The sequence below is a fragment of the Bacillus rossius genome, chromosome 7 (assembly GCF_032445375.1).
Source record: "Bacillus rossius redtenbacheri isolate Brsri chromosome 7, Brsri_v3, whole genome shotgun sequence".
Classification (NCBI taxonomy): domain Eukaryota; kingdom Metazoa; phylum Arthropoda; class Insecta; order Phasmatodea; family Bacillidae; genus Bacillus; species Bacillus rossius.
Window position 1 is genome coordinate 11,565,151 of NC_086335.1, and position 14,392 is coordinate 11,579,542.

Below are 14,392 nucleotides of genomic sequence, written 5' to 3' on the forward strand. Positions count from 1 at the left end.
GCATTTAGGCTCTTAAGCAGCTTTTAGGAATTTTGAAGCAGTTGGAATTTTTGAGGACTGAAACAGTTAAATTTCCCGTAATAAAAGGTAATTTTCCCTAAAAATAGAGTTTTTTTATTTTTCAAATTTTTGATAATTGTTGATGAGACGTTTTCCTAAAACCTATAAATTGGCTGATTTTGGCAAATTTTGTGCTACTTTTGGTTAATATTGTGTCATTTTTGGCAAATTATAAAGTTCTAGGTCAAAAGTCAAGTTCAAGGTCATTCATGATGGCCACCGTGGCGTCACAATCCAAAATGGCGGTCGGTTCCCGGCTCCTCAGCCTGAAGCCTGGGCCAGAAGGAACCAATTTATAATACTAACAAGTTTTTAAAATTCTTACTTATGAGTGGCATTTACGCTCACTGTTAACTTTATTAAATGTTATTGTCCCTAACGAACTGTCAGTAAAATACACCATAATATCTACCTTTTTAAAGAGTTGCTGCTTACAGTTACTGGTTTACTATTATCCAATTAAAAGGGCATACCTTAATAAATATTAATAATTACAATAACATAACTGCAAACATTAAACAATGTGCCGAAAATTAAAACACAAAAATAAAATACGACCTAGATTTGCTATCGCCTAGGCAAGGGCACAAAACACTAAAAGTTGTAGATTCCGGATTTGGAATTTATTTTTGATTAAATAATATTAAAATACTTATTTCTCGTTTTGTTAAATTTCATTACACTGTAAATACTATATTTTTTTTCACATATAAATATTAAACATGAACATTTTTAAACACGTTACATTAAGTAAATGCTTTTGCTTACACAACTGAAATCAACGTGTAAATGTTAAGGTGATTAAACATTATTATTTTATGTATAATATTATATACGGCTTTTAAAATGTTACTTTAGACATGTTTTCCTTTCTCGACAAGACTCGGACCTCAATCATATGAATCGCAAACATTACCACCATGCTACCAAGACCATTACGACAATGATGAGGAAAATATGTATTATAATCTTTGTAAGGCCAGTTATATAAGTTATTTTAATCTTTGGATTACTTTTTACATTGACTTTTTTTAGTTTACCAATTATTCTATGGTAGTTTCACTAGAATAACGTTTTATTTGGTACACTACTCTAATATTTACCAAAGGGACTTTGCAAGGGTTTTTGTTTCTACACGTGCGTCCACCATATTTTTGAGGTTTTTGAGAGTTCTTCGCATACGCAGCACCGTTCTCTCGCCGTTTTCATAGATTTACTCCTACCAAATGTAGTATAATTTGAACTAAAATGTTCAAACATAAAAAAAGAGCTGTTTAAATTTACTTCAAACCTACCCAAGAAAAATATGATTTTTCTTTCTAATAGTAATACATAAAGATGAGTATTTTATAAAAGTAACTTCCTCATCTTACGTAAGCGTTATTCTGTAAAAAAAAATTAACATATTAGTACAAAAATGCTTTATTCTTATGAATGTGTATAATTCATTTTTAAAAAAAGTATATTATTTTTAATTATTCACGTAAGAATAATTTTTGTTTATTTACTGTAAAAATAATTTGTTACAACAATTATTAACATTATTTACATATAAATATAATAAATGTATTTATTACTTCATGAGAGACACGCTTCGTTTAAGAATGGATATTCTGTTACGTTCAACGAAAGTAAATAAGATCAGTGATCTTGTATTAATTTATTTTGAAGTTTTTAGTAATTTTTTTAGTTAAAACCTTTTACGACCTTTAAAACTTACAGCTTATGGCAACAAATATTACAATACCTTTAAAAAACACGCTATTTAAAAGGATATTTGTATTTATATGCAGTGAAGTAATTATTCTGAATTTACTTGTAGCACTCTAACAGGGGAGGCGTCATTGTAGAAATGTAAATTTTGGAAGATCAACAAGATTTTAATACTAAAAATTTTTAAAACAAAAAAATAATCCAAATTTATTGCTGGTTTCTTAAGATATTTTCTACCCCGCAACGATAATATAAAATTGAAAACATCACATTTAGACATTACACTAGTATTTGACAATTTTTGTAAGAAACTTAAGTTTTGAGTTATCAAATATTTATTTTAAATAAGAATAGCAGTGATGAACAATGAAAGGTTGCTAAACTTGATTCATCTGTAGGTTTCCGTCGGAAGTAAAATATTGCTTTTGAGTGTTAAACCATAGTGGGAAGCAATGCGCGCGTAGTTGAGATTGATTTAGATGGGCATCTCTAAAGTTAAAAAATATATATACCTTTGTAATTACTTCAATAGTTTAAAGGGTTTTCGAGAGTTTTCGATGTCAAGGCCATTAAAATATGTGCTTTGAGGGAGAGAAAGTACTTGGAGCGGAGTTCCGAACAAAGGAATTGAATGTAGGGGCGGGAGAGCTCGCAGGAATACCTCGAGGGCACCCGCGCGCCTTGCACAACCTGCCTGGAGGCACCCCCTACCCTGCGATGGGGAAATCGCTGCCTTTAAGAGATTTATGACTCTCATCTTCTTCGATTCCACCTCGCCACCGCGTCCTCGCCTCCTCCCTCCCCGGCCTCCTAGAGTACACCCTCACACGCCGTCTTTTCTCTTTGCGCGCTCATTCCTTTAGCGCTTTGCCAAAAACTTCCAGCAACATATTTCAAACGCAGCGTGTTTGTGAAGCATCATTTACTCGCGCGGGGAAAATCGATGGACTTCGTTTATTGCTTCAGTTATCGGATTTTTTTTTCTGGTTCCTCGCAATTTTAGGGGGCGATGTTTGGGTCACTAGAGGGATGGCACCGAAGGTAGGCAGGATAAGGGTGGTTTTCCCCCCGGTCGAACGAGAGTAACAGTTCAGTCAGCAGGTGTGGCACACTCCCCGGTCCTTCTCGAACGTTTTCCCACCCTTCTTTCAGACTTTTTTTTTTGGGGGGGGGGGGAGACCATCCGAGAAGATATTTCAAAATGCAGCAGTCGTCTTATCTTCCTCGCCGGGAAAAGAAACGTCTTTATTTCTTCGTTATGCCGTCTGTCAAGCCCTTCCTCTCGCCGACACTGGGGAGGGGGAAAGGTGTAGGTCTGAGGGTCCCGCCTACTCGACTACATCACCGAGCCGACACGCCCCCGGGCATGGGAGGATTAGGGCCGGCGCGGGCTTAGCAGCGCTAATTCCCGAGTCGGGACGCGCAGAGCCGGGATAACTCACAAGCCATGTCGTCATGTAAACTGCGCGCTAACAGGCGCTGACGTCTGCGTGCCGGGCCTGCGAAACAACCGGCAAAACATGCACAGCTTTGTAACTTTTATTCTTTGCGAGGAGCTTTCAGACGATGAGCATTAAAAAATTTTTTAGTGACATACGTTTTCCTGCAGCGATACGAAACTTAATTTTCAAGATAAAAAAATTATTCTTATTAGATGCTTACGCAATGATAATTAGCTAGGTAGTTTCATATAGCAGAATATAATATATATTTGGGGACTTGGAAGAAGTTGGTAACTAGGAGATAGTCTAGCGTATTTTTCAAAAGTTAGATTAAATTCTACTAGCAATTTTTTATGTCTGTAAACTTCATAAAAATAGTGTTGGTACTTCCTGGCTTCATCTGCACACAAATAACTGTTCTTTAGCTGGGTTATTACAAACTGCCAAATTTGTAGAACTAAGGATAACACTTCTATTTTTATAGGTAATTGCACTATACAAATATTGGAGCTTTAAAAATACGAATATATAATTTTTGTGCGAATTAAAAAGTTATGTAAACCACTTCAAATTCTTAATTAATTTCCTTAAAAAAACATATTATAGTTTCATGTAAATCAAGTGCTGTGCAGGATAAAAGGGTATAAGCTAATGCAAGCATCAACCCACTTAACCATACTGCAGATCAGAAAATTATTTTATTCAGTAAGTTTTTAATTATTCCTTGGCCAGACGGGTGAAAATTATGATAGATTTTTTTTCATAACAGATGGAGAGCGTAAACCTTTTGTCAAAAAAAATGTTTTTATATGCACCTGCTTAAATAAGGACTATGAAGCAATTTGCTGAACCAATTAAAAACTAGCGTGAAATATTTGAAACCGGTTTGCTCATTAAAAAAAGAATCCATCTAAAAAAGGTATTGCAAATTTTAATTACAATTACTCCTTCCGTTTTTTCTAAGCTTTCTGTGATTTCAAACAAATCATGTCATAACACTATCTCAAGTTATGTTGATATTAACAGTAATGAAGGAAAATTTTGAGTTTCGACAATTAGATGTTTATCCCACTAATATTATAAATGGCAAAGTTTGGATGGATTAATGGATGTATGGATGTTTGTTAGTCAATCACGCCCGAACGGCTGAACGTATCTGGATGAAATTTGGCCTAAAGCGAGATCATAACCTGGATGAACACATATACAACATATTAATATGAAATTCCATCCGTAATAGAGTAAAAAAGTTATATTTTATTTTATAACAGAAAAAAAATTGGCTGTCAGTAAAGTCGGTTTACCGACGATAGTTTAAACGTGACGTCATAAAAAAATTGATGAAATGATTGCATACTAATATGAATAAAATTGAATCATTTTTATTTTAATAATAAAATAACAAATACTTGAATTTATAATCGTAATCAGATTTTTAAAATTCAAGAATAATTAACCTTTATTGCAGTAATTGTTGTCGTAATAAGCAATTTAAACCACATTTTTTTCACTTCCCTTTATAAACAGTCGACGAATCAGTTCACGTGTAGATGACTTGTAATTAATTTTAAAAAACTAGCGTTTAGCTATAAAGTTTAAATACTTATAATAGAAACAGTTTTCATTTAAATAAGCTCTAATCAAATATCTATAATCAATTATATGAATCACCATAATTTTTTAGTCAATTGTAAAATAACCTAGTATTACTTTACTCGCCGACAGATGGTACTAATTTTAATAATAAAAGAATAAATACTTGAAATTATACTATAAATCAGATTTTTAATATACAAGAATAATTAACCTTTATTGCCGAAATTGTTGTAATAAGCAATAAAAACCACAGATTAAAAATCTTCGAGAATATTTTACGTTTTTATTTCTTCCAGTGCTCAAAATGATATGCAATTGTGGCCCCGGGCACGAAATTTTATTTATAATTCATAATAATAACGCTAATCGCGAAAAACCAAGGAAAATATGTATTAACGAGTGCCTGGTTCCCACGGCAGCTTGTAGAGAACACGATTCGTTCGGTTCGCGTACGTCAACGTAGATAGAAGCACCATAGGGAAATAATATTATTTCGTTTTTATATTACGATTTTATAATATATACGCATCCCAAATACACCAAACTTATTTATGTGTTACAATATTTTTTAAAACATTTTGCAAAAGATCACCGGGTGTAATTTGAATTATTATGTGTAACTGTAAAACACCATTGTTCGTTAAAACCGTATTTGAAAATTCCACATTACTATTAAATAACCGTAACGATTGTGCTGAAAATTGGTGGACGATCATTAAATTATATATTATTTATAATTCAAACGACTAAGACATGATTGAAAAGTCAAATCGATGGTTGTTCCAATCGAGTGGAAGAGAAATACGGCGCATGCGTACAATGAGCGTAACGGGACACATACTTAGTGGGACAATGTGTGTTACGGGACACTTTTTCGTGCGTGCAGCCGGCGTTCATCGATTTATTAGACGTTGTCACGTCAAACAATTATAGGTCATAGAAATTCAAATAGTGAGTGAGTGTCATTTCTCTATGTCTGTCACACGATCATACACATAGTAAGATCTAACAAATTCATATTTTTCTCCTTGGTGAGACCAGCCCGCTTAGTGGAGCTCGCAGCGGCTACCAAATAAAGGCGCTAAAAACAGTTTTGTTCTTAACTTCGTCAATAGATAGAGTTGCCTTGAATTTTTAATGCACAATCATTTGATGCGTTTTTCATGTCTTTAATTTTCGTTTATTTGTGCGGTATGCGTTCCTATACCATTCATCCGATTGTGATGAAATTTTGGTGAGATGTTTTGCGCATTCCTGTGAAGGTTTCTGTGACGGTATCACTATTTTGCAATAGTTGGAGCACGATTCTTTTCAAAAATGTGTTTATTTCATATTATATAGTGACACTTCGTCTGTTTTTATTGTATAAGTGCGCACGCATGACAGTATTTATTTAAAAATAAGACAGGCAGAGATAGAATGATATAAAGTGAAATAGAGAGACAAAGAGATAAGTTGAGATAGAGCGAGGTTTAGAGAATGAAAAGAGTTAGATAAAGTGAAATATGGATGTATAAAGCTATAAAGTAGTGATAGAGATAGTGGGAGGTATAAATGTATATACGTAGGGATAAAGAGATAAATAGATGTAGAGAGATACATACATATATATAGATTTAGATAAAGATAAATATATATTTATAGAGATGAATTTATAATTTGTATATTTGTAACTACTTCAAAACATATTACAAAAGAAAACTGAATGATGCATTGCAATGCATTCCGAGAATTATCTAGATAATGGAATCTTTTCCATATTAGTAATCTCTTATTTTTCACCTTTTTTCTATAGTGCTTTACAGATTCTAGATAACATACAGGCGACCAATTTTTCGATATATACAGGTAAATAACTATACACTGGCAGAACAACGTCTGTCGGTTTCTTAAAGTGATATAAAATATTTTGCACACTTGACATTCAAATTAAGAAGACAATTACTAACTACATCTGATTTAGAAAAAGGTCCCCTTCACCCAGCGTTGGCAGGGCTGAACACAGGGTGAAGGGGACCTTTTTCTAAATCAGATGTAGTTAGTAATTGTCTTCTTAATTTTAATGTCAAGTGTGCAAAATATGTTATATCACTTTAAGAAACCGACAGACGTTGTTCTGCCAGTATATATATATATATATATATATATATATATAACATGCATGGAGTAAGGAAATGTCATGAGACGGCATGCTGTGACGTAGTTGAAGTATTTCTAAACATCCCCATCGCCATACTGTTCCGACCAGAACATTACAAGAGTAGTGCTTAATAACGTCTGATGACGGTTAAAATTTTGTGAATTTGAAATTCCGTCGTTAAAAACGGTCACTTTCATAAAACAAAGTAAATTAAAACTGTTGCCACAATGCCAACACTATACTTCAGCCATTGTTTTGGGCATCTAACCAACATGGCACAACAATGAGCTGAAGACGAAGACGAAACACGGCTTCACAACCTTAACACGTTATCATGCAGACGTGGTCACCCCCTGGTTGTAATGGCAAAGCATATGACTTCTGTGAAGCTTCTATGAAATTTTTACCTTCTTACGCGCGTACACAAGCATATGCAACCTTTTTATTTGTATTAGTCGTATATTGCGACACAAGGCATTTACCAGACGTTTTCTGTAAAGTGTCATGAAATTGATCGTAATAATTAATACTTGCCGAAAACAGTTGCAAGTACAGCTGTTCTATTTCAATTCAAGTTTAGTTTTCTGGAAATTAACTGTCGCTAACAACGACTTGTAATTCTACTGTACATACCTAGTCATTTGCGTTAATTTAGGCGTTTTAAACCAATATATACCTATAAACAGTACCGTGACTGACTGACTGACTTACTTACTGACTGACTGACAGTAATTGCACAGCCTAAACAGGTGGACTTAAAAGATTTTATATTCCCAGGAAATTTTTCTCGTGTCCCCTAAGGGTGCACTACGGAGGAATTTTTGGAAATTCCACCCAAAAAGGGTGAAAGGGGCAATAAAGATTGTATAAAGAAAGTTTTTTTTATGTGTAAACGGAAGTCGATGAATGTAAATGTCACACAAAAATGGCGGATCCACACGTAGGCACTCACATCCTTTCGTAGTCACTTTCGTAAACATAACGTTTAGGGTGAATACCGAATGTATTGGCGTGTCAAATGTAACTTTATGATAGTAAAACTACCCCGGAATATATTTGGTAAACTATAGCGTAGTGCTAAAACGCGCAGTTATAAGTACAAAGGGCAATTTTTCACGTTGTAACCCGCCTTCTTTCCCCGAAGAAACGAGGGTTGCGTCCCCGACACTCTCTGGGTATATTTTATACTGTCCCACAAACACTTTAAATAATAATAAATGTCAAAATCACTATTTACCAGAGTAGCCGGGCGTAAAATAAAGAAGTAGCAAACAAACTAAGGACTAGTCCTTGGTAAGTAAATACAAAAAAAATATATAAACGCAAATAGAGAGGTTTACTAGAAAAGCCTTCATCATAATACAAAGTATGGCAATGAATTTACAATTTAGCGTATATGGAAATTACCAGTACGTCTCATACCGAACATATAGAAAGTTAAATATACAATATATTGTCGCGGGTTGAAATTTTGCAGGGTTGTTGAAATCAAATTTAGGGACTTTACTGACGGGACTCTGGGCTGGCTGCTCTGTTCACTCGTCAGCGCAAGTGGCGTGACCATGTAATTGGGGCACGGGGCCGGCGCGGCGCGCTGCGGGCTTGCAGAATTTTGTTTGTTTGTTTGGCCGCACGCTGGCGCAGCCACGGGCCGCAGTTACTGGGGCGCGCTGTCGTAACAAGCCGCGCGGTGTGGCCTGCACATTGGGGTAGAGGGGGGGTAGTCTTCCCAGATGTTCTAGTTAGTTGTTTAGTAAATTTGACTTCAATAACGAGCTTTTGTTATGGTAGGCGCGGCAGGGCGCGCGAATTTAAGCGCAAGTGAGTGGTGACTCGGGGCTCACTCAGGCGGAGGCTATGCGTCTCACCTGTGGTCACGAGTTGTTAGTTCGTTCGTGATGTAGGAATTCAAGCTTTCGGGCGGAAGCTATGGTCGACGCCAGAGGCCACGAGTCGTTTAATTTAAGTTAGGTCATAATGTAGTCGTCAAGCTTTCGGGCGGAGGCTATGGCCCTCGTCAGGGGTCACGCGTCATAGTTTTTAAAATGTAATGTTCGTTCGGGATTTCAAGGGCAGGAGAGGCCCCTACGTTATTTTTTTAAAGTAATCGATCAAGAAAGGCTTTTCGGAAAATGTGAGTATGGACTTATCTTTGTTTTAATTTTAAGTATTAATTATGATTTGAGGTATTCGGAAGGACTAGGGAAGTGTTTAGTGAAGTTCTCTCATTCTCTCTCTTGTAAGGTCGTTCAATCGTTAAGGAAGTAAAGAGATTATTGTTTTAAATTGTAATCCCGCTATTTAAATGTTCTTTAAAATGATGTTGAGTATTTGACTTTAAGAATAAAATAATTTTAATTAAGTATTATGTTATTTTGCAAAATCTCCTTAGTTCAGCTCTCACCAGACATCCTGTACGGGATGACGAACCTATGATCCTAGGTACAGTAAAGTATTTTATGAAGTTAAGACTAGTTGATGCCAAGCGAGTTGTTTCTATGTAAAGAGCTACGATTCTCTCCCCCCTCCGAAAGTGGATCGTGACAGAAATGGCGGTGGCACCGGCTAGGTGCACGTGACAGAAATGGTGGAGGCGCCGGGTAGGTTCTATTTCTGGAGAGAGAGAGAGGTAGATTTTTATGTTTATTATTAAGTTAGTTTCAGCTTCTGATAGCAGGTTATTAAGAGTTTACTTGAGGAGAGGATTACGGAATTTTAGTCTATAGTGGAGGAAGTCTTTGAGATTTTTTTTTTTTGACGTAACAGATGTTTATTTGAGGATACTTGTAAGGATAAAGTTTATAGTGATAAGTTGTTTTAAGTCGTTGAATTTATTGTAGATTTATATCGGGGATTATTACGTGAGGAGAATACGTTATAAGTTAAATGCTTATTAGAGATAATGCAAGTGGTTTAATTTAATTGAAGTTCATTTTAAGATTGTAGGTTAAGAGAATTATAATTTAAAATAAAGTTTTTTGTCGTAAATAGGAATTATTTTCAAGAGAAGTTTGTTTTGTTTTCGTGCGCGTAGGAGACGAGACGTACGAATTAAATCAGTCGAGGGAAGGATAAACGTTAGAAAGGAATTAAAGAGAAAACGAGAGTTTATGTAAAAGAGAGTTATAGAATTTATAGTGATGTTTTGTTTTAATTAGAAAAATGTTGAGAGTTGTTTCAGAACGACACGTCAGTGGACGTGGCAGAGTGAACACGTGACGGGGAGGTGCTGAGACCTAGCGGAGAACGGAGGAACCGCAAGCGAGGGTTGGCGCACCTGATGGAATTCGGTGACGTCACGGGCTCATACGGAGACGTGGACAGGCCGTGACCTTGTTTTGATCAGCTGTACGGTAACTTAGCGATAAGAAAATAGACTATTGGTTAAATACATTTAAATTTAAGTGTGTTTTAGGAGAAGAGGAACTTTCAGTATGTAAGTAATTTAATTTAAGAAGTGTATGATGTATAGGCTAGAAGTGTTTCGTTGTAAGTTGTTTATGTTTTTGTTAGTTAAATTCTACCTCGGTTTTAAAAATATTTTTTTGGGATTTGTAAACATTATTAAGGAGGTACACTATAAAATCGATAAGCATTGAGAAAACTGGGAAGGCTAGATTTTGTGTGTAGAGGGAATTTACTCCAAAAGAACAGAGAGACAAAATTAATGTTTTCATTAGGGCGAGGGACCCTAAGGTGAGGCGTTGTGTCCCTGGGAAGAAAGGGAATTGTAGCGCAGACCATAGGAGATGGGCTGACTACGGAATTAAGGGTCAGGAGAATCCTGAGAGTTGTGAGTAGTTTGGGGCAGGAGTTCCCCATGGTAGTACCGAAGTGGCTATCCTGTATGGGATAGGGTACCATTTCAATGAAGTTTGTTGGTGGGGTTAGAGCCCCCTGTGTAGTGGGCCTATAGCAGATAGGCACTACAGTGAAATTTTTGGTTATTTTGTGAGGTAAATTCCCTGGAGGTTAAGTAAGATTGGATTCAGTTAGGAAGGAGGGAAATGAGAAACATTGCTGTAGAGAGTTAGTGTACTTGCCTAATGTGAAATTGAATTTTACTAAATTAATTTAGGAGAAAGTTTTGTTCGGTAAATAAATAATAATGGAAGATAGCTAGATAATTAATTAATTTTTTTTGAGTAAGGTGTTTTAAGTAATGAAATAAAATAAGGTGAAGTAATTTGAATAATTGGGGAGGAGTTTCTTTAAGAGTTTAGATAATTGTTTTTGAATTTATTGAGATATTCAGCCAGTGGAGTTTGAGTATGAGAGATACAGTGAGATTTCAAGGAAATTGGTTGTTTATTAATTAGGACGAATGAGATTTTATGATTTAGAGTCAGTAAGCATAGTTAAATTTACGACATAATATTTGTTGACAGTTTACAGTTATTAAGGAGAAAACAGAGTAATCTATTTATTTTTATTTTAATGGTTTGAAGATAAGATTATGAATTTTTTTTGGAAGTTTCTTTGGCATGTTGGAATAATTTTTTTTGATTTTTAGAATTTACAGAGAAAATTTAATTGATTTACATTAGTTTGGAAGTATGGAGGTTTAGTGTTCGATTAGCCCTAACTTGATGGTCGGATCCCAAAAGAATGCCGTAAAACCGATAGCCAATTGAGAGGAATGCGGTAGGCGCTTGTGTAGAGAGGGGTTGTGGGAAAACTCCTTGGGACTGATGGCAGATCAGGGGCCCTAAATAGTGTGTGATGCTGTAAAACCAGTGCAGGGAAAGCCTGGTATGCTTAAATTTTTGGGCACAGGTTATGTAAACCTGGGGTTCCATGGGATTTAGTCATGTTAGCTGCTGTGAGACATTAAGAGTTCCAGGCTCCATAGTAAAGTCAATGTAAATTTTTGTTTTCTTAAAATAATAAATTTGTTTTTAATTTTTTTGAGATATTTGATTTGTAACAGTGAATACAGACCCCGAGGAATAAGAGTTGTCATGATGTGAGAGGAGAAGGTGGTAGGCCTAAAGGGTACAGGCACCACAGAGGTTATTTGTATTGCATAATTTAAATATAAGGAAACTTGAGAATTTGAAATTTTGTTGTTGGTTTGTACACCCATAAGAAGAGTATAGGCAGAATTTTTATTGTTATGAGATGTCTAATTTAATTGAAAAGAAGAAAGTTTAAAGATGCAAGGTAACATTATTATTGTAATAATTGAAAGAGATTAAGAGGTAGAGAGAAATAGGCAGTTTTTGTTTGTAAGTACTAAAGTTTACATATAGAAATTTAGTAACTAAGAATGAATAATAAGTTAAGTCTAGTGTAAAAGTTTTTTTTAAGTTTGTTAAGTTAAGAGTCACAAGTAAATTTTTTTTTAGAGAGAATGTCTTTGATAGGAAGTATTAGAAACTTATGGGAATTTTAGGGTAACATAAATAATGTAGGTAATGAATAATAAATAGATGGTAGGTCTTAAGTTAGGATTAACATTTGAAGCAGAATTTAATTAAGAAGAAGGAAAATAAATAGGCCTAATGAAAAGAACAAAAAAGGATTTTATGGTAAAGCATTTTTTTAAAGTAATAAACAATGAATAATAATGTTGTTTCAGGGTAATGTGTACTAATAATACAATTTTTTTTAGGACCAAAGAACAGGAATTATGTAATTTAAATTAACATGTATTTTTGAAACTGTTACAGATTCCTTAAGATGAGCTAAGCAGCAGTCCAGTTTACAAGATGACAAGAGTTCGAGAGACAAGATACAAGATCACTGAAACAAGAGCCAAGACTGAAGATTCAAGAGAAGAGAAAGCTGGCAGCCATGGACTTACAAGTGGAGATTAATAAGGTCATGTAAAGTTTTATTTTTTTTTATGGAAGACAGTAACTGGAGTTTTTTTTTGTTATAAACATTATTTACAGAACTTTTTAGGTTATAGTAATGTAATGGAACTAGTGAGTTGTGGTAGCTGTCAAAAAGAACTAATACCTTAAGTTTAATTTTTAAAGTTAATTTTCTTAATTTACAGAGGGATTAGTAGTTTTTTTTAAACCTTATTTAGGTTGGAATTTAAATACAATAGCTTATTATAAATGTGTACGAACAGTTCAAGTTCACAGTACTGATAGGTAGGTCAGATGATCTTATTGATTTTGATGATTTGTTGTTTTGAGTTGATTTTTAAGTGTTGTGAATTAGACAATGAAATAGTTCTGAAAACTTAAATTATTTCAAGCTAAGAAATAGTAAAGTTAATTGTAACTCAAAGGACACCAGAATTTAATTTTTTTTTGAATTAGTAATGTTTGAAAATTTTATACTTTACAAGAAAGGTTATAAACAAACAGATCGGATGGAACAAGGATGCAGTAAATCACAATTTCATTTAGAATTATTGATTAGCTTTTGAGGTTATGAAGTAAAAGTAATTATAGTTTAAAAGTTTGAAAAAAAAAAATGTTTTTTTTTTATTTGTTTGAAATAGAAAGTTTAAAAGTTAATTAGTCATGATCTAGGTGGGTGATGGGGTGGGAATTGGCCACTCTTTTTCCCTATAACCTCCCTAACATGGCCTTCTATTACATCTAACAGAAAAAAAAAAGAAGAAAAAGAAGACTTATTATTAGTTAGAATGTTTTTTTATGAAGATACCTGATGAACTTTTACTGTTTGGAAGAATAGAAGCAAGGTTAGTCAGATATTTTTACTCAGAAGAAGAAGAAGATAAAGCAGTTTTATGACTCGACAAGCCAGAGATTGGTGTTTCCCCTCTGCGCTTCTATTGACTACGTTGTTTACTCTCATGGGATAGCTGGTTCGGCACCATGGAGAGAGATTGGTGGGCATTGTGGTTGCCCCCAGAAGAAAAGAAGAGTAGAAGAGGTTATGGGTGGGTCATGTGAACTGACCTTCAACCCAGTTACTTCGTGGGGACTATTTGCTGTATAGAGAAGATCAAGACTCAAGAGGTAGGGAAAATCATTGGAGGTCATGTTTCCCTTCCTTAAGTTTTTCCTATCAAATTATTTGCCTGATTAGATTATGCTAAGGGTGGGATACTTTATGTTAGCAGTTGAATTAATTAATTTTATTTTTTTGTGTGTTTGCATCCTTGCCCATCGATTGCAGTTTAGTAGTTAGTTTTGTATTTGTCAGGCGTGATGGTAATGCCTGTTGATGATGTTTCAGAATTGTAATCTGTTCGTGATGAGGATGGCACAACTCCGAAGCAGATGTGGGGAGAAGTTGTGAGCTGCCCTGGAAGCCAGTCCAGTAGCTGTTGGAGTTGAGTGGTGTTTGCTGATGGCCAGCCCAGGGAGCTACTCTTCTCGACAACACTGACTTCGAGGAGTTGCACCAACCTTCACGAGATAAGAGTTTAATTAATTGAAACACTGTAAGGACACTTAATTTTTTTTGAAGAACGAAAGAAGTATGGTAATAAACGGAAACCGAAAAAAAAAAA

The 14,392-nt window shown here is 34.8% G+C and overlaps 1 long non-coding RNA gene across 1 annotated transcript; it reads left to right on the forward strand.

Moving 5' to 3' along the window:
* The first annotated feature begins 8,564 nt into the window (after positions 1-8,564).
* On the forward strand, positions 8,565-14,392 carry LOC134533676 (uncharacterized). Its single transcript, XR_010075359.1, has 2 exons — positions 8,565-10,387; positions 12,624-14,392. It is a non-coding gene; the product is annotated as an uncharacterized LOC134533676 (long non-coding RNA).